The sequence below is a fragment of the Dama dama genome, chromosome 20 (assembly GCF_033118175.1).
Source record: "Dama dama isolate Ldn47 chromosome 20, ASM3311817v1, whole genome shotgun sequence".
NCBI classification, from domain to species: domain Eukaryota; kingdom Metazoa; phylum Chordata; class Mammalia; order Artiodactyla; family Cervidae; genus Dama; species Dama dama.
In genome coordinates, this window is record NC_083700.1 from 42263712 (window position 1) to 42285041 (window position 21330).

Sequence of the window (21330 nt, forward strand, 5' to 3'; positions counted from 1 at the left end):
ACAGGGTTTTCTCTGGTTGCAGCGACGAGCGGGGACTACTTTTTGTAGTAACGTGCAGGCTTCTTGCTGAGATGCCTTCTCATGTTGCGGAGCACAGTCTCTAGGCATGTAGACTTCAGTAGTTGCAGCTCATGGGCTCAATAATGAAGGCTCTCGGACTCTAGAGCGCAGGCTCAATAGTTGTGGCACCCAGGTTTAGTTGCTCTGCAGCATGTGGGATCTTCCTGGACCACGGATAGATCCCACGTCTCCTGCATTGGCAGGCAGATTCGTTATCATTGAACCACCAAGGAAGCCCTGATGTAAATTTAATCTTCTTGATTTTTATTGTAAAGTGCTTTCTAGAAAGACTCTTAACAACCCATACTCCTGCTAGCGTTGTTTGAGAATGTCTATTTCACTATATCCTTGCCGACATTATGATCATTTTTTTCAGCTTTTTAACTAGTAAGATTGCCATAACATTTTAAAGAAAGTTGTTTCCTTTGACCTTTGTGTCACTGGTATTCATAACATTAGTCTTATCTAGGTAATAAAACACAAATCTAAAAACTCGGAAACATGATATTATTCTTGGTTCTGTTGCGGATTTTTGAATCTGACCAAATATTTGTTTTCAGTTAAAAAAAGAAATTTTCAAAACGGGCTGTTAGTTCTCACTCTTCTTTCTCGAAATAGTAATTTTTAAAAAACAAGAACAGAGCACAGACAAGATGATGCCGCCAACGCAGGTCCCTCCCTCTTCAAGCTCGACCACTACTCTGCTCTGTTCCTGGGTTTGACCTGTGAAGCCAAGTCTACAATTACCTGAAACGCTGGGCAGGAGAGGAGAGGGTAGCAGCTGAGGAGAAAGAGAAGCAGGGTGAGCTGAAACGCATTCAGAGAGAATTGGCAGAAACCCAAGAGAACTGCATATTAAAGTGATCTTGCCTTTCTCTGGAGCAGTGTGAATGAATAAAGCTTTCTCTCCTCTGTGAATGAGTGAAAGGATGAATGAATATGTAGATAAATACATAAAATATAACAGAGAAAGTTGATACATTTAAATATGCTAAATCGATAACAAATATTTGCTTAATCATTGGTTCAACATTTGTTGAGACCCACTAACGTGCCGGGCAGGTGTAAGGAATCAGGGCTGATGCCAGAGACCTCACCCTCTGGTAGGGGACACAGACTAGAAATCAGGCAACAAGCAGCTCCGTGTGTCTTTATCCAAAGAATTTGGGCCACAGGTGTCTCAGAAACAACACTATTTGTGGGTTTTTTAGGAAGGTAAGACAATACTTACATATAACCAGATATGGCTTCATCATGATGGAGCCTGGGACAGCCTCTGAATAAACAAATATAGCAACATTTCCCTAGTAGAACAACATTATGAATAGCCTCATGTCTGTTCATATCTGATTTTGCTGTTAGTATGTTTTGGCATCAGTTTTAAAATAAACTTTTGGTTTTCAGAGCTTTTTGGGTTTTGGAGTTGTAGGTAAGGGACTATAAACTTGAAAATGGTGTCATACATTCTAGGAGAGAGGTAAGAACATATACCATGGGAATGTATGGGAATGGCACCTGACCAGACTGACAGGGTCAGGAAGATGAGTGATAAGAAAATAGAGGTTGGCACATAGATGCCAATGAAATGCAAATGTCTTATTGTATTATTGTTCCAGGGAGAGGTGAGAGCAGTTGAGGAAGAGATCATCACTAGTTGATGAGCTCTGAAAGACTGCTTTTGGGTTTTCTTACTTTATTGTTGTGTCACAAACTGTCAGATACTTCTTTTTGCTGGGTTACAAAGTTAACGATGAGAATACGAATGCCTGATCTATTCAGTTTCCTTACTGGTAGAATAAAAAATATTGCAAATCTGTGAAATAGCAGTATGTCATTTAAACACTCAACTATTCCTTGCACATCTATGCTACCATACATGTTTTTATACTTTGTCACATTGCTCTCTCTGGCCCCAGACAGGCAAGATATTACACCACTATGCAGAAATGGTTATCTCACTCTCATGCCTGGAAACCTTTTAGAGTGCCCCACTGGGAGGTGGTGGGGAGATTCTATATTGCGCGCGCTCTCTCTCTCTCTCAATATATACTGTATAGGGCAGGAATGGGTCATCAACTTACAAACAAACTTGTGTAGGAACACAAATACAAGGAAGCTTTGTGAGGACGGCAAACAATGGTAAAGGACAGGACGGGCAAAAAGGATAAATGCCAAGCTCAGGAGAGATGTATGAAAAAACATGAGAAGATCAGTCAAAAGCTTACACTGAAGATGCTTTTTGGATTGAAATGTAAGGAGAGCAGATCTAGAACTAGAATCCCTTTAACACAGGCTTTAAAATATCTCAATGTGTGAAATATTTGTATGTGATGAGTCACTTCTAAAGTTTGTTTTGCTTAATATTTTTAAGATTCTGCTTTTCCAAGCTTAACTTGCACAAATTATTTGCACTAGTTTTCAAGGCAACCTTTCTTAAGTAAATGCCAATTCAGGACCTGATCAAGCTATACATTAGCCAAATTAAAAGAATCCTTTGGGAATCTATTAAAAAGGAACCAGCACAGGAGATAAACCTTAAAGTTAGTCATTAGAAAATAGAATCAGGGTAATTTGAACCAATATGATTTTATTATGTTGTCTTATCATCCTAATGGATGTAAAAAAATTTTTAAACTCCTTGAAACCTATACAATAGTTCAATAAATATACCTTTAAAATATTTAAAAGGTTTAGGACATTCCTTGGTTTCCACACTGCAGTGTATTTACAAAGTACAAAACATCAGCTATTTATTTTGCCTAGCTGGGACAAAGGGCACTGAACATTAAAACTTCAAAAATGGTCATTTGAATTGTATTACGACTATGCAAACCAAATGAGCCTGAATAAACATGAAAAATGCAAAATCCTTTCCATTTCTTGTTCCTTAACTTGAACTCTAGTATGAGGGCAAGGACAGAAAGAGAGGCATCTAATGTCGCTTGGCTTTCCTTTTCATACATCCTAAAATACGGTGGATCCTAATTCTGCCAAGGTCTCTTTAATGCCTCCCATCTCTAAATACAATATTTACCTAACTGGCAATTTATTTCAGTGACAGCTAAAAAGAAAAAAAAAACTGTTCCATAGGGAATCTAATTTTCTTGAAGTAAGATTGACATAAACCTTTGATTGTGAGTATATTGGGGAAGTGGGGAATAAGAAGAAATTAAATTCCTTTTTGTGGAAACGGGACTGCACTCCCTGAAATAATCTTATTTTTTAAATAGGTTTTAAAGATTAGGAAAATAATGCTCAGAGGTGGAACTGCTAGTCCACAGTGGAGACAGTTCATAGAACGCCCAGGCAAAACCGGAATTCAGATCCCTGCACAGTACGCTTTTATATCATATACGGTAGGAAATACATTTTCTCAAATGTGTTTATTCCCTCATGCATTAAAACAAATATTTATTAAGTAGTGATTTAGTTTTATTTAGTAGTACCTATTAAATGTCAGATACTGCACAGGAGCAGTAAACAAGTCATAAAATAATCCCTCACTTTACAGACTACATTTAGGTGGAAAAGACAAAATAAACGAGAGAAATAAGTAAAATATATAATAATTTTAATAGTGGAAGTACTATGAAGAAAAATAAAGCAAGAAGGGAGCCAAGGCACAAAGCAAAGAGAAACTGTAAATTTAAATAAGTTGGTTAGAATAACTACACTGGAAAAGACGTTTGAACAAAGACTTAAAGGACATGAGACATTGGACATGTGAATATCCAACAGAAGAGCATTCTAGGAAGAGACGTAAATGCAGAAACACTCATCTGAGAGGGTATCTAGCATATTCAAGGAAAAACAAGGAGGGCAGTGTGGCTGGGGCAGGGGGCAAGGCAGAGAGTACAGGAAATGAGGACATGTTGTATAGTATAGGGTTTGTCTGCCTTTCATTCTAGGTGAGGCTAGAAGTCAGTGGAGCATAAGTAGAAGATTGAGTGGGTGAAGTCGCTCAGACATGTCTGACTCTTTGTGACCCCATGGACTGTAGCCTACCAGGCTCCTCTGTCCATGGCATTTTCCAGGCAAGAATACTGGAGTAGTTTGCCATTTCCTTCTCCAGGAGATCTTCCCGACCCAGGGATTGAACCCAGGTCTCCCGCATTGTAGGCAGATGCTTTACTGTCTGAGCCACCAGGAAAGTCCATGAGCAGAAGATTGACAGGATGTAAATTATATTATAGTTGAATAATTGGTTGCTCTTAGAGAGCAGAAGTCTGGAGATGCGATGGTAGAAGAAAGAAGACTGGTTCAGAAATTTTCAACAATAATCACAGTGAAATGTGGGAGAGGCCAGAGTTACAGAAGAGAAAGTGTTGATATGTAGTTAGTTCTGGAGATATTTTGAAGGTTAAGTCAAGAGGATTTCTTGACCATTTGGGTATGAGCGTGAGAAAGGAGGAGAGGAGTCAAGAGTGACTCCAAAGTTTGTAGCCGTGCAACTGAATGAGGGAGTTGTCATTTACTGAAATGCGGAAGGCTTTAAGAACAGCAGATTGTGAAAAGACTGGGGAATTCCATTTTAGATACGCTGAGTTTGAGATAGTGTTTAAGACATCCAGGTAGAGATCAAGCAGCCACTTGTATCTACAAATTGGGAGCTCAGGCAGAAGGCCTGGACTGGAGAAATAAATGTGGGATCAATAGCTTATATGTGATATGCAAGCTGCAAGAATGGATGAAGTTATTAGGGGAGCAGTTATGGACAGAGAAAAGGTCAGAGGACTGAACTCTGGAGCAGCCCAATGTTTAGAAATTATAAAAATGAGAAAGAGCTGTGAGTGAAATGCAAGATTAACTATTTCAAATGCATCTTAATTACCTGAAATGAGTACTAAAAACTGGCCACTGCATTTAGCAATCTGAATGTCATTGGTTGTTGATAAGTGCAGTGTCCATGGAATGCTGGTTTGCTTGAGAGAAGTGGGTTCAGGAGTGAGGGGCAGGGGAGAAGAGTAGGAGATGGCCTGGTGTCAGTTGTTATGTACTTGCCTTGATACTTCTATGTGGTTGCTAAGTGTAAAGAATCTTTTAGGAATTATAACAATAACTGTTTACTAAATTGCCTTTATATTATAGGTTTGCACTATGCACTTTAATGCATTTAAAAAAGAATAACTCCTTGCAACAAAATGTAGTTTACAAATGAACAAAGTGATGATTAAAGAGGTTAAGTAACTTTCCCAGCACCCCGTGTTTGGTATATGGCAGAGCCAGAATTTGAATTTAGGTCAGTTTCACGCCAAGTCTTCATTCTTAATCACTGTGTTACATTGCCTTTAAATATGACAAGGCCATGTTACATTGTCAATTAAATATTAAACAGTCACGTAAAAGTAATTCTCTCCTGAGGTTAAATACTAGCTTGGAAGGAAGAAAGGTAAGTGAAGTTCCTCTCTCTTTGTTGGTTAGGGTATTTTATTCTCTAGCAGGCACAATAGGGAGAACTGAATGGGTTGTTCATCATTTCAGCTGTCAGCCAACTCCCACCTGGTCACTATATATGAAGCCCTCTTTGATATAAAATGATTTAATGAACCAATTTTGAAGAAATATTGTTAATTTCAAATAACTCCCATTGGGAAAAATTCAGCCCTATCAGAAACAAAAAAAAGAGAACCGAGGTATGTCTATAAGTCCAATACACCAAATACTAAGAGCAATTTGCTTGTTTGTTTTTCTTATCTGGTTGTCTTTTTGCATGAAAAGCAGTGATACACCTTAGCAGAGGAGAAGTAAAGTGAAGAGTTAGTTGTTCGATCATGTCCGACTCTTTGTGACATGCACTGTAGACCACCAGGCTTCTCTGTCCATGGAATTCTCCAGGCAAAAATACTGGAGTGGTTTGCCATTTTCTTTTCCAGGGGATCTTCCCAATCCAGGGATTGAATCTGGGTCTCCAGAATTGAAGGCAGGTTCTCTACCTTCTGAGCCACCAGTGTAGCATAGGAGAATTTGTGGTAAAGTGTGATGGACAAATCTCCTAACACCCTGCAGGCCCACTTCCTGTCTACATTTTTCATTCAGTTTCAAGTGGTACTTTAATTTACCCTCATACTCAGCTACTGAATCTTCAGGCTTGGGCCCTGTGGGATAAGAGGAGGATAACATCAAGCAGAATGTTGATGGAGCTCTGCATGGCTATCAAGAGGAACACAAGAGTATCAGAATTGTCTCTGTTCTGAAAGCCCAAGCTTTATAATCCTGTTACAGCTTGGCCCAGTATGAAGGAAAGAAAAGGGTTAAAGTAGCAAATAGACCTTCCTTATTGGACGGTGAAGAAAGCTGAGTGCCGAAAAATTGATGCTTTGAACTATGGTGTTGGAGAAGACTCTTGAGAGTCCCTTGGACTTCAAGGAGATCCATCCAGTCCATCCTAAAGGAGATCAGTCCTGGGTGTTCATTAGAAGGACTAATGCTGAAGCTGAAACTCCAATACTTTGGCCACCTCATGCAAAGAGTTGACTCATTGGAAAAGACCCTGATGGGAGGTCATTGGGAGGGATTGGGGGCAGGAGGAGAAGGGGACGACAGAGGATGAGATGGCTGAATGGCATCACCAACTTGATAGACATGAGTTTGAGTAAACTCCGGGAGTTGGTGATGGACAGGGAGGCCTGGCATGCTGCGATTCATGGGGTCACAAAGAGTCGGACATGACTGAGCGACTGAACTGAACTGAACTGAGGTACTACTAAAGCTTTGTATCAGCTGACTTTGTATTTTTTGTGTGAGGTATTAGGGAGGAAAAGAAACACTGCAGTTTAGTATGATAATCACATATTAAGTAAGGCAAGAAAACCAGAAGAGCTAGTGAAAATATTTGGGGAATTCTGAAGAGTTTACAAACCAGCAAATGTTAACAGGTAAACAAAACAAGGGATAGCCTGGTTATGTTGTTGTTCTGTCACTAAGTTTGTCTGACTCGTTTCGACAAAGTCATGAAGCACACCAGTCTCCCCTGTCCTTCCCTATCTCCTACAGTTTGCTCAAATTCATGTCCATTGAGTTCGTGATGCTATTTAACCACCTTTCTTCTGTCGTCCCCTTCTCCTTTTGTCTTGAGTCAACTCTTCGCATCAGGTGGCCAAAGTAATGGAGCTTCAGTTTCAGTATCAGTCCTTCCAATATTTGGGGCTTATTTACTGTAGGATTGACTAGTTTGATCTCTTTAAGTGTATAGGGTAGAACTGAAACTGAGTCCCCATAAAACCGAGTTCCTCTACAGAGTTTATGATTAACCTCTCATCTAAAACATTATACCCTTTCTAGTCCCACTCCTATGCCCCTTAGGACTGAAGAGTATCAAAGAAAAGTGAAAGTCTCTCAGTCGTGTTTGACTTTTTGTGACCCAATGGGTTACACTGTCCACTGAATTCTCCAGGCCAGAATACTGGAGTTGGTAGCCTTTCCCTTCTCCAGGGGATCTTCCCAACCCAGGGATCGAACCCAGGTCTCCCACATTGCAGTCGGATTCTTTACCAGCTGAGCCACAAGGGAAGATCAAAACTGAGAAGGGCCCTGCAGTGTCCTCCAGGATACAAAAGTCCCTCTGTGTCCCCTGTTTCTTGTTTGCAGAAAAAGGCTTTAGTCTTCTAGGCCTTCCTTGAGTTCCAAAGAGCAGACCCAAGCAATTACTACCAAGGGAAGTGAGGTGAGAGAGAAATGAAGAAAAAGCAGTTAAGCAAGAAAAGTGATAATAATGGTTCAGCAATAAAACAGAATCCTAGTTTCTCCACAAGGAGTATACATAAGAATCTGATGCAGAAACTAAGTAGTTCTGCAGAAACTAAGACACCGTCACCCTCCCAACACAGGTAGAGGACAGTGACCACAGGCTGACCACAAGCATGTAGAACCCAGCCTGACTGGAACCAAAAAGTTGATTAAGATCCCTGAAATATCACCCTGGTACCTCACCACCAATCAATCAGAAGTCATGCACCCTCACCCTAAATGTTGCCTTTAAAAACTTTTCCCTGAAAGCCATCAGGCATGTCATATCTTCTGAACATGAACTGCCTGTCCTTCTAGCTTTGGTGTTAGTTGGTATTAGTCGTTCAGTCATGTCCAACTCTACAACCTCATGCACTCTAGCCCACCAGGCTCCTCTGTCCATGGAATTCTCAAGGCAAGAATACTGCAGTGGGTTGCTATTTCCTTCTCCAGGGGCTCTTCCCGACCCAGCGATCAAACTTGGGTCTCCTGCATTGTGGGCAGATTCTTTGCCATCTGAGCCATCAAGGAAGCCTTTTTCTTGCTTAGCGCCTTGCAAATAAATGCTGTGTTTTCCTTCAACGGGACTTGGTGTCAGTAAATTGGTTTTGCTTTGTGACAGGCAAGCAAATTCAAGTTTGTTTCAGCAACAAAATCTACTGATCAGGCACCTACTTTTAATTTTACAGAAATAGAAACCTACAGTAAAATATTTGTATTTGTAAAGCCTTCTTCTTCTTTTTTAAAAAGCTATACCTGTACAAAGAAAAAAAATAAAATATAATAGTGTAAATTGTGCAAAGTCTCCCTGACTTTGGGTCTTCAATTAAGTCTTCAATTCTTTTCCTCAAAGGCAACCAGTTTCTAGTTCCTTATATATCCTTCCAAGTGTATTTTATGAATATATCCTCATTTATTACCTATATCTTTGGAATAAAAACAATTGATTCTTTCTTGATACTTTCACTTTACTTTTTCACATTCTATGGATTTTGGTATGGTAATCATATACCATTCTGAAAAATAAATAGCATGACTTTTTTCCTCTAAAAATATTAAAACAATTCATAAATATTTAAACACTTAAGTTTCCCTTTACTTTCAAAATTTTACTTCACAATTTTCCACAGAATATGCTTGACTTTGTCAGAGATCAGAATTTTAAGGTCAATATTTGCCCAGACAAAATCCTTAAATGTTTCCTGTTCAATGTTCTTGCAATCACTACATTTAGTATAAAATTAGAACATGGTAAGAAACCAGTGCTTATTAATTTAACACTGTTCTTTGATAGAGTCAGCTTTATGAATGCACCTAACAGAGGCTATGTTAGTTGACTTGCCTTTGATTTCTAAGTCTTTCTTTATATAGTCCTTTAATATTTTATGAATCCAAGGGACGATTCAGTACAAAACTGAAATACACAAGCTGAAAGGAGAGAAGAAAAATGAAGTCCCTGTATCCTTTGAAATGAAGGCACAGAAATACATTGCATTTTGTTTACCCTTTCATTTCTTCACTGGGTGTCATAAATGTGTGTCCCTGATTTACCTGGATGCTACAGCACATACAGAGGTGGGCAGAAAATTTTTTCATGCTCCTTTTCCAGCTAGAGAACATTTGGATGACTCAGGACCGCCCCTCTGGCTAATGGTAAATAGTCTTTCAAAATGTGTTTAGTTTTTTAACAATAATCTGGTAGCTTTTGAGGTCTTGAGAAAGGATGAAAAGGAACCTGTTACGACTTGGGGAGAAGGGAAAAGAAGCTGTGGAATATAAAGATTTGCCATACTTATAAGTTATTGATTTCATGATGTAATGTGAGAAAAGGCAAAATGCAGCTACTACAGTCAATTAAAATAACAGATGACATTTGCGCTCAGCTGAGGTGGTTCAGGAAAATGTGCACAGAGCCCTCTGACATAGGACTTCCTCTTACTCCAAAGTCCTCCCAACCCTCCCTCTGTAAAACAAGCCACCCATTGACCTCATTTGTTTCCGAAATGGCTTTTTTTTTAAATTGAAACTGTTTCTCACTGAAAACTTTTGACTATATAGCTACATAATAAAAAGTTAGCCATCAACATACATAAAATATATACACTCAGTGAATTCAACTTAAGAAAATTTCCCAAAATATTCATGTAAATTTTGGGGGACTAGACAGACAAAACAATAGCTAATTGAGTTTTTCACTTTCACCTAATTATTTTTGGTCATGCGAAGACATAGACTGAACTTGGCTGAACACTAATCATTCATTTTCTATAGCTACACTTAAGAATTCAACCTGCACAGAGTATGCTAGGATAAAGAAGCTAGGATACAGAAGCTCAAATTGACATTAGAAATAATGCTACAGGTGATAGCATTTTAGCTGGAGAAAAAAAATTCCTGGGATTCTGCAAAATTGTCTATAGAAGAAAAAACTGAAAGAAATGGGACAAAATGGAGTTTATCAGATGCATAACACACAGGATGAAAAAAAGATCATGGATACAAACTGATATAAAACAACAGTATGAAACTATTTATAATAAATGAAAGAGAAGAAAAGACATGGTCATATCTGAATTAAGATCTCTTCTTCTTGGTGTCAGATATATAAAATCAAATTCTACCCTTAAATAACAAGAGGACTAAATAATTGACTGGCTTCCGCTTTGCTTTAAACCAAAGACAGAGTATGGTGGTCAGGAAAAAAGCTTGTAATTATCATTTCCTTTCTTTATAGAGTAATGCTTATTGCTTTTCACTTCTCAGGATAAAAAAGTACCAGATTTATGAGGGCTTTTTCCTCCTCACCTCATCCCTGGACCCAGTTTAAGGCTTAATCGTCATCCTTTCAGAGTACAGCATTTCATTTCATTTCAAAGCACTGGATTGGTGCTGATGAGAATGGGACCAAAATAAAAAAGAGATTAGCTGTCCTGAGAAATGTCCATTGTAAGTACTGCAAGAATAGTGAACCAACCAGCCAGAATAAACTGAAGTTGCCTACTGCTGTTTACAGGAAATTGTACAAAACAGTCCTGGAACAGAAGGGAATGGGGCATATGTCATCGACTTTGAAGATGGAGGAAAAGTTTCTGTATAAGCACCCTCCAAAGAAAATAAAAATTAACACATTCAAATACATTTGCTTCAAAACACACACAAACTGAGAAAAAAACAATCTTAAAAACTAATTTGAAAATAATATGAAACATTATTGTGGAAGTTATAGTGTTCTATTCCTTTAAAAGAGTGATAAGCTTTATGGGCTTCCCAGGTGGTTCAGTGGTAAAAAAGAAAAAAAAAAAAAGTATGCAATGCAGGAGACATGGGTTCGATCCCTGGGTCAGAAAGATCCCCTGGAGAAGGAAATGGCAACCCACTCCAGTATTCTTGCCTGAGAAGTCTGATGGACAGAGGAACCTGGCAGGCTACCGTCCATGGGATTGCAAAAGAGTAGGACATGACTTAGTGACTAAACAACAACAATAAGCTTTATGCTATGTCCGCGATAACAAAGATAATTAATTCTTCCAAAGATTTGACCACTAAACAGTTTTAAAAAATATGAAAATAATTACATCAGTGTATGGACTCTGGAAAATTTCTTCTCCGGTAATAAGGTCAGATAGACATTTCCTGTTTCACATTTCTAGTACACGTTGTCTTTTAAACAATAATAGTGTGAAACAATAGCTTGGCCTGAGTTCAACGCATACTAAGAAATGCCCTGGCCCTTGAAGGCTGGGATGAATCAGCCTCAAATGGCAAAGATCTCAGTGACAACAAGAAAGGCAGACTGTCTGGGGTGTGGTGGCCCTAGAGAATAAGATTCAAGAAGCTGACCCACCTAGACTTCAATCTTTGATGTTTTTTGACCATGAAGAGTGTCTATGTTTAATCTGTACGACAGCATTTAGGCTTGTGTCTGCATAACTTGGCTTTTAAATAAATTGGTTTGCAAGGCAAAACTGCAATACAGAAAAAGAATGAGTTGGCAATTCCTCTTAAATTGTTAACCAAGATTGGCCATTGTTTTCACAACTCAACCTCCTGCTCTAGCAATAATGCAGTCAACAATGAACTCTTTCCTGCTCCTTACCAAACTTTGCAACCCACTGGGTTACCCTATTCATAGGTCTTACCACTACTTTGAATAGTATGAAACAGAGCCACCCAGTAGTGGGCCCCTACTAAACATCATTATTCATACACTCATCTTCTCTGATGCCAAACTGGGATCCTCAATACATTTCTTATTTTTTTGTTTTTTATGCACTTGCATGCTCATTCAGTCATGTCCGACTCTCTGGAATCCCATGGACTGTAGTCCACCAGACTCCTCTATCCATGGAATTCTCCAGGCAAGAATATGAGAGTGGGTAGCCATTCCTTTCTCCAGGGGATCTTCCTGACCCAGGGATTGACACTGGGTTTCCTACATTGCAGGAAGATTCGTAACCGTCTGAGCCACCAGGGAAGACCTGAGAATATTTAGGCCAGTCATTTCCAGTGATATCTCTCGTTACTAATCTTCTGCTACTCAGTTATGGAAAGTAGATGAAGAGAGTATCCTAAAATAAAACAAACAATTTTAGAAGGGTTAACAATGTGACCAGCATACAGAGTTAGGAGGGGCAGAATCTGAGCTGAGAAGTTACACAGAAAAGGGAATGACAATGGGAGAAAAAGGTAACTAAGAAGAAGCTGCCTTTCATCCAATACCAGAGAATGAAGGAATGAGAAAGCTGGACGTTCTCCTTGACCAAGACTTCTCCTTCACTCTCTATATGCAACTCATTATCAAGCCATCCTCATTTTTTACTACAAGGGATAAAATACCTGCTGTTTTTTCCCCAAAAAAGAATAAAGTTTTATTCACTTATAAAACAATAATATTTATTTTTAAATTTAAAAATGATATAAAAAGACAGAGAAAAATAACTAAAACTTATCTCCTACCCTACTACCTAGAAATAAGCACTGTTTTAATATTTTGTGGAACAGCCTTATAGATATCTCTATATATACACACATGCACATTCCTGAACACACATACAGACAATTTTATAGAAAGTGAGGCATGTTACACAAGGAGTTGGGAAACATTCTGTTTTTTTACTTAACAGGTCACAGAAGTCTTTCTACTTCAATAAACATAGATATACACAATATTTTTTTCACGTTTTAATGGTTGTATAATTTCCATTGATAGGAATATGTCGTAATTTATTTAACGAATCTTTCATTGAAGGAAATAGTTTTTTTCAATTTTAACAGTTAGGACAGCACTGATACTGATACCTTGTACGTGTGGTGTATGCGTAGTTGCTTCATTTGTATCCGACTCTTTCGGGACCCCATGGACTGCAGCCCACCAGGCTCCTCTGTCCATGAGATTCTCCAGGCAAGAATACAGGAGTGGGTTGCCATTTCCTCCTGCAGGGGATCTTCTCCATCCAGGGATCAAATCTGTGCCTCCTGTGTCTCGTTCATTGCAGGTGGATTCTTTACTGCTGAACCACTGAGGAAGCCCAACCTTGCGCATATATATGTGCTATGATGAGAATTTCTTTACTAATCTGGTAACGAAAAGTAGTTCTTGGCTTTTTACTTGTACTTTTTGATCGTTAGTGAAGTTTTAACATTTTGTAGGGCAATTATATTCTTTGATAAATTGCTGCATCCATTTTTTCTATTAGAAAGTTTTTTATCTTATTGAGTCATAAAACCACTTTGAATATTAGGAATATCAACCTTCTTATCTTTCATATCATTCAGGTGTCACAAATGTTTTCCCCAGTTTGCCCCTTGCTTCACAGTTTTATTATGTTTTTAGTGAAGCATTTAATTTTTACATAGTCAAATTCTTTCTTGGTTCAGTCCTGTTGAATTAATCTCCTACCATTTCTACCAGCACTAACCTAAATCAGATGGCTTATCATCTTTCACCCAGATAACTGTAAAAACCTGGATTGGTCTCTCTGATCCGCCACTGGGAATCTACACTAACAGAGGTGTCAGAGGGTTCTTTTTAAAATGAAAATCTGTCCAGGTCATTCTGTCTAAGACTATTCAGTGGTGTGTGTCTCAGTGCTGTATGGCTCTTCTAGGAGTCAATAAAATAACAACTAACTTTGGCAAATATTCCCGGAGCATTATTTATCTGCGAAGATTTTTGAAGAAAGAAGCACATTAATCTTATTTTAGGAGAAACATGGGAGACTTCCCTGGTGGTATAGTGGACAACAATCTGCCTGTTAATGCAGGGGACACGGGTTCGATTCCTGGTCCAGGAAGATCCCACATGCCACGGAGCAACTGAGTCCATGGGCCACAGCTGCTGAGTCAGAGTGCTACAGCTACTGAAGCCCACGCACCTAGAGCCTGTATCTCTCAACAAGAGAAGCCACCCCAATGCGATACCTGTGCACCTGTGCACTCGAAAGGCGCCCCCGCTGCTTGCAGCCAAAGAAAGCCAGAGCGCAGCAATGAAGATCCAGCACAGACAAAAATAATTAATTAATTAAAAAGAAAAACACAAATATATTATGGAGCAGGATCCAAAATTCAAATGAATTTTTAAGATAAACAATAAGGTTTCAAAGACATATCAGTATTTAGGAGGAAATGTTTAAAAGGCAATGGATATAGAGGATAACTCTCTAATGCTTTGACATGTGCATCGGGGAGTGCCTTGCATTCACCAAAATTCACTGCCTTTTCCCCTTGTTGACATAGATTTCCCAGCCTCCCTTGAGGTTAGGTGTGACGATGTGATTGAATTCTGGTCCCTGGAGGTGGAAGACGTTAGGGTGATCATACAATGTATTGCCCAAATCAGGACACTATTGGGAGTGCAAGAGGACACTTCCACTGTTAATTGCTGTCCTAGGAATTCAGGCATAAACTGAGGCATGTGATCACCATGGGGAGAAGTGAAGTGTGTCACCCCGAGGCAGGCCCAGGCCTAACTCGCTTGTCTCTTCTCCAGTCTGTTGACAGATGGGGCAGATGCTGGAGGAAGCCTCAATGCCCTGGGTAGAGCCATGGCTTGCACTAAACTGATCTGAGAGTGAGAACACCACTTCCAGCATTTCAAACCATTGTAGTGACAGCAGTTCTTGCCCTGACTAGCACAATGTGGAATTCAAGGCTTTCTCTTCGGCCTTCCCCTAGCTTTCCGGCCGTGCCTTTCATCACTCTCTAGCTTGAATTTAAGCTCTAGCGAACTGAACTGCTTGCTCACATGTTTTAAGTATCTGTTTATGTGTCAATCTCTCCCACTAATCAGGGAGCTCCTTGATAGCAAAAACTTAGTCTTAATTATCTTTGTAGCAAGTCACGACCTGGCACATAAGACATTTCATGAATATCTGTGGAGTGAAGAAATGTTTACCCCATGTAAGGAGTAAATTTTTCAGCAGTGGCTATTTCATTATACTATCAGAACACATGGAAGATCTTTTATATCTGCAAAGACATGTTATTCAAATACAAGATTTTGAAAAAATGAATTAAGTACTTTTGTAACTCTAAAACATGAATAAAAAAATATTCTTCCTCTTAGCCGTCAATGTTCCTTTATCTCTGCTTTCTCCCTGCACCCCACACACTGCTTATAAACACATACACACTCGTATTTGTTCATTTCCTGGGGGAATTTTTGACTTAACTAACAATAGTAGAAGTTCGAAGGAAAGGAAAGAGTTACAATTTTAAGTTCAGATCCTAATGTTGGCCAATAATCCCTGCATGAGGCGCTTTTGCTCAGCAGGGGGATTTATCTCTCCTGCTACCCAAGATGATTAACAGTTGACTTACAATTGACGATGATGTACACTAGAGCATGTTATCAACTCAAGTAAGGGGCTTTGCCTGCATGATTTAATTAACATTAATGGTAGTTAAGCTGCACACACAGAGCATAATGTCCTCTTTGCTCTAAGAAAAGGAGGGGCTTTCACCACCTAGATTATGAAATATTGATGAATTCATGTATGCTGACATCCATCTAAAAATGGAATTGTTCAATCTGTCACTCCTTCCCCCTATCCACACACAAAAACATAATGGCAGTCCTGAGATAAACAAAAGGAGTGATGAGGGGGCGCAAATGAGGAAGGAGAATAAGAGTCAGGAAGGAAAAACACTGCAAATGAAATATGTCAGACTATAACCACAGACGCACAACATCCACAAACAATCACACATACACACACAGAGACAAACACCCACTCTACTAATTAATGCAGCTTTGCTTTCATGCCAGATATTGGGGAAACATTAATTAGAGAGAAATCTCATTAATACATTTCTCAGTTCATTAATTATGCATCAATGCCAAGTTTTTGTTGGCCTGACATAAGACGATCCTGTTCCAACGAAGATCTGATGCTGCACATTGCACAACAGTTACGGGGATTTCCTAACTCCATGGGATGGGGCTCAGGACCTACTCAATTCATATGTTGTACGTATTTGTGTCCTCTGATAAGTATTTTGTGATTATGAAATGTTCTTAAAGCTCACTACAATTGTTTCTTAGCTAACACTTCATCCGTCTCTGTCACAAACATATTAGGAATTCTATTCAGCTGACAAAAAAAGTGACACAACATTGCAAATATAATTAATGCCACTGAATTGTGCACTTAAAAATGGTTAAAGTGGTAAATTTAATGTGATATATATTTTGTCACAATAAAATTTTTAAGTAAAAGAGACTATCTATAGACTTTTTAAGAAGTTGTTCTAGGAAGTCTATGGATATAAAGAAAAAAAAAAAAGGTTGACAAGTTCTCAGTTTCAAAAGACCTCACAATGTGCTTCCTTGTATTCAGAGAAAATATTCTGAGATGAACTTCAGAACCCAGACAAACTCAAATGTGCAAAGATTTGAGGAAAGCAAGGATGTTTAGTGGTCTTATCAACAAATATTAATTGAGCATCTGTAAAATTCTTAGCATTGTACCAGTTAATGTGGAGCTGTTTTTGTTGTTTACTCACTACGTCGTGTCTAACTCTTTTGCAACCCCGTGGACTGTAGCGCCCCAGGGTCCTCTGTCCATGGGATTTCCCAGGCAAGACTGCTGGAGCAGGTTGCCATTTCCTTCTCCAGGGTATGTTCCCGATCCAGGGATCAAAACTTGGTCCCCTGTACTGGCAAGGGATTCCTACCCACTGTACCACCAGGGAAGTCTTGTCTACTGTATTTACCGAACAGGTTTATTTACTTAAATTCTCTTCTTCATTGTATATCTGTAAGGTACATATTTGTCCCATCAACCTTCCACTGAGCGGTTGTCTGGGATCAGCCCAGCCTGTAACAGAGCAAGGAAGAAGATAGGAGTGCCTCTTGCCTAACACTATATAATGTGTGGAATATGAGGGAAATCATTAAAGGCTATCTAAGGAGAGACTGCTGAGAGAAGTACCTGTCAGTGTCCGAATGCCCATCAAAGAAGGGTCTCAGTGGGTTAATGAGATCTTTGCTAGGAAACCAAGTGGTTAGAGAACAAGATGCAGCAGTAGGTCCAAATGGGTGGGCTGCATTTTTGTATGTTTCTTAATATTCATGCTCTGTCAGCAGACCCAGTTTACCTGATAGAGACCAGAGGGTTGGGACGGATGAGGTTCAAATATCCTCCATATGGAACAACTAATATTTATGCAGCATTTTATACATTTGCTAAGATGGTTCTGGGGAAGAAGTTTCACAGGTGTCATTTCAGCTGAACCTTGAATCAAGTAGATATGAATAGTATTCACAATTTACAGATGAAGGTAAGGCTTGAATAATGGGCTTCCACTGTAGAAACAGCTCATCTGGGGCTTGACCTTCACTCTCTGAGTCACCTTGAAGTAAGGTCATTTCTCCAACTGGAGGAGCCAGTCTTTGGGTATGCTGTCTGCTGACCACCTCCTGGCTGGCTGGCAGAGAAGCAGCAGTAACAGGAGCAGCACTCAGGATGAGGAAGATGATGGATCCTGGAGGTCTTGGTGAACTTTTTGAGATCTCAATTGCTCACTTAAGAGGTCCTAGAAGAAAAGCAGTGGGAAATAATGGTCAAGTATGAATCCTCATTAAGTTTTTCCCTGATAACTTTCCAAATTATTTTCTAACAAAATACAGAGCAATTTAAGGCATATGACTCAGAAGCAGTGAAAAGAGGTTAAGTAAATTTTCAATTAAAAAACAAAAAGCCCGCTTTGCAGAGCTATCTACTTAGGTATATGCCTCAGGCTTCTTAGGAAATGTGTCTCTAAAAATAAAATCTAGAAATTTTATTGATGCTGAACCTATCTTACTCCAGCAAAAAGCAATAACTATTCATCAATAGATACACAAACTAATTATAAAACAAAACAAAATCCTCCAAACAAAAGCAATAGAGGGCACACTTTTAAAAAGGTTGTAAAGCCTAATTCACCTCACACTTATCTCATTGAGATGCATTTCTAATAAAATTATACTTACTGTTAAGTCAAATCATGTAACTTTTAAAAATCAACTGTATATTAATAGTAATTATACTGGTGACTTATAGCAGAGATGTTTGGACCTCATGTTCATGGGAAATTTTTAAAATTTTAAAGTTCAATTTATATAAATGTTTTTGTCAAAATATTAATAAAAGATACTTAAGCATAAACATATATTAGAATAATATCTTATGGATGAGCTGGAATGGAAACATAAGCTTAAGGGAAAAAATGATGTAAATACTTATAAAGAAAGCATAAATATTTACTTTTTAAATGGATGGTAGGGATATTAAATTGCTATGGTATTTAGAACACATTAATTTCTATTAAAAAAGAATACAACATTTTAATTTTTAAGTAAAATATTTCCCTGAGAGAAATTATATCCTCTGTAACTATTGGACTTACAATAAAAATTTTCAACTGTAACAATGTGCAAGAGGGACACATACTTTCACAAAATTCTTTTGGGCTGCCTAAGTGGGAAAAGAATCTGAAAAATAGATACACGCATATATATATATATAATTGAATCACTTTGCTGAAACTATCACAATATTGTTAAATCAACTGTACTCCAATATAAAATAAAAAGTCAAAACAATTCTATTAGGCTGCATGTGAATAGGAAAGTTTAAGGACCATTATGTTACAGGAACACAGCATTTGTCTAATATTTGTGTTGGAAATGCAGTTATTTCTAAAATGTTCTGTAGAAGGCAGAAAATCATATCCTGAGAGTACAACATCATAGCAATGTATTACTACAGCAACCATAATCTTCTGAAATAACTATTTGTGTCTCAGCCAACACCTCCTACTATTGGCTGCCTAGTTCTTCTACAACTACATCTTAAAACCTATTTGCCAGCTCATCATGCATATCAGGGAAGAAATAAGAATTTGGGAAGCTGCTATAACATAATAATATTAAGCCACACTATGATAAGTGATAATTCTCTTATATAACTAAAGGCACATGCATACACATGATCACATAAGTCTTGACCCAATCCAGCATAACACATGTGGCTGACATGCAGGATTACATTAGTTTTCCAGGAGTTGCTCCTAAGGATTAATCAGGAAGTTGCTTACCCTCAGGGAACAGCATATACCTAAATAAAACAGGCCAACATTGTACACAAGAACAACACATAGAACAGGAAAGGACCATCTGTTTGCATGTTTTAATTTATCTTCAAGGCAAAGTGACAGTAATCCATTAAAGTTAAACTGGAATCAACTTTTAACAAAAATCCAGGAAAAAAAGTAGTTAAGTTTGCTGGAGCTATTGAGACATAGAGTTCTGCTACAAAAGTGTTCAGAAAAAGTTTTACAATCTAAACACACTGAAACTCCCTAGTGTAAAACACTCTTAGCTAAATTATGGGAAGAGCCAATGTCGTATCAGCACCAAACAATCACCCAGCATCAGAATGAAAAGAAGGAAATGTTGTTCTGAATAGCTTGCCAAGGCTAAAGAAAAGTAGAACAGTTGCTGAAGACGGATTGTACAGACCAAAAGGATGCATTCTAATTTGTGTTGCTACTTAAATTTTGAAATAGGTCATTATCTTCAAATTTTGGGTAAATATAGCTGCATGAGAGTAAAACAGAGAGAAAGAGAGAGAGGGAGGAAGAGAGGAAAAAAGGGCTTAACAAGAAATGAAAAATGCATTTTAATTTTTAGATTTCTCTCAATCGATATATCCTGTAACTCATTATAGGAGTATGCATGCTGTGTTTTCCCCATTTAACTTTTGCTGAGAGATAAAGATTAGGTTAAGTTTACAAACAGTAGATCTGGGCATCCCTATAGTAAACAAGTGATTAACAATATCTTTTATATAGTCTTTAGAAAACCATTTTAATGTTTGTTTTCAACAACTCGACTGCTTGAGTATCTAGTGAAATATTTTTTAAGCAAAATCACTTGACAATTTAACATAACACAGTAGTTCCTAACCTTTTTGAATATAATAATATTCAAGCTTATCATAAGGGAAAATTTCAAAAGCCACCAAGTTAAAAAGAAGGCTAGACTAAATCTCTATGTACTCATCATGTGGCTTCAACAATGCTCAACTCATGACCAATCTTGTTTCATCTATAACACACCTACTTGTTCCACCCATATTATTTTTGAAGCAGATCCAAATTATGAGATGATTTACTTTTGTTTCTAGAGTAAAATGTTTGAGGGCCCTCTCCTGTCACATTTCAGTTCTTGTATTTTTAATAATACTCAGTTAAAATCTACAGGTCCATCTGGATTATTGCCCACCCCACTTCTGCGGATTTGCCCTGACTCTGTGCCACCCTCCCCATCACAAGGTTCTGTGGTCCGTGGCGGGGAAGCTCCTGGCATAATGAAAATAGCTGGTAACATCACTTAGAAATATGCTTATTCATTAATGCCTTCACATATACTCACAACACAAACACTGCTTGTGCAGCTTTATTTCTCAGGAATATACTTGTCACTACGAGTTTATAAGTAGATTAAGAAAGATAGAATTAACAGGACTTTTTTCTCCTCTTTATCCACCAAACTGAACATTTCTCTGCTAACAGAACAAAGAGCTAACACAGGCCACTGTTTTCTTAAGCGTTGTAACTCCCTAACAGCTGTTTAGGGGCTTTTATGACCTTGATGTTACCTTTGAAAAAAACTCCCGATCTTTGTGGGCTGCAAATCTTTGCGCAATACAGCTTAAGAGCTGGCTGTGCTTGTTGGCAGTCTCCTGGAAAAGCTAAGAATAAATGAGTGAAGGCTGTGTTCACACACTTGGAAATGACAATAGCACACTGGAGGCCTTGGTACACCCGTACATTAATTTCCTCTACATAAAAGGCCAATATCCAATGCTATTAGTCAGTACTTCTCTTACATATGAAATTCACTTTTGTAGGAAGAAACAAAAAGAAAGCTTCTTTTTTTCTCTACATAAGAGGGATAATTTCTTTAGTTTCCTCAGTAAGGAGCTCTAAAAAAAAAATCTTTCCTGATTTCTGCTCAGTGCATACATGTAATACTGATTAATGCTAATAGGGTTCACA

General features: G+C 38.3%; 1 long non-coding RNA gene and 1 pseudogene across 1 annotated transcript in view; one reads left to right on the top strand and one right to left on the bottom strand.

The window, feature by feature from the left end:
- Positions 1 to 713: 713 nt before the first annotated feature.
- Positions 714 to 924, top strand: LOC133040224 (ATP synthase subunit e, mitochondrial-like; annotated as a pseudogene).
- Positions 925 to 12704: 11780 nt separating this feature from the next.
- The window catches only part of LOC133040983 (uncharacterized), a 119848-nt gene continuing 111222 nt past the window's right edge, over positions 12705 to 21330 (bottom strand). The window contains exon 3 of the long non-coding RNA XR_009689089.1: positions 12705 to 17820. This is a non-coding gene — a long non-coding RNA (uncharacterized LOC133040983). The remainder of the gene's footprint in view (positions 17821 to 21330) is intronic.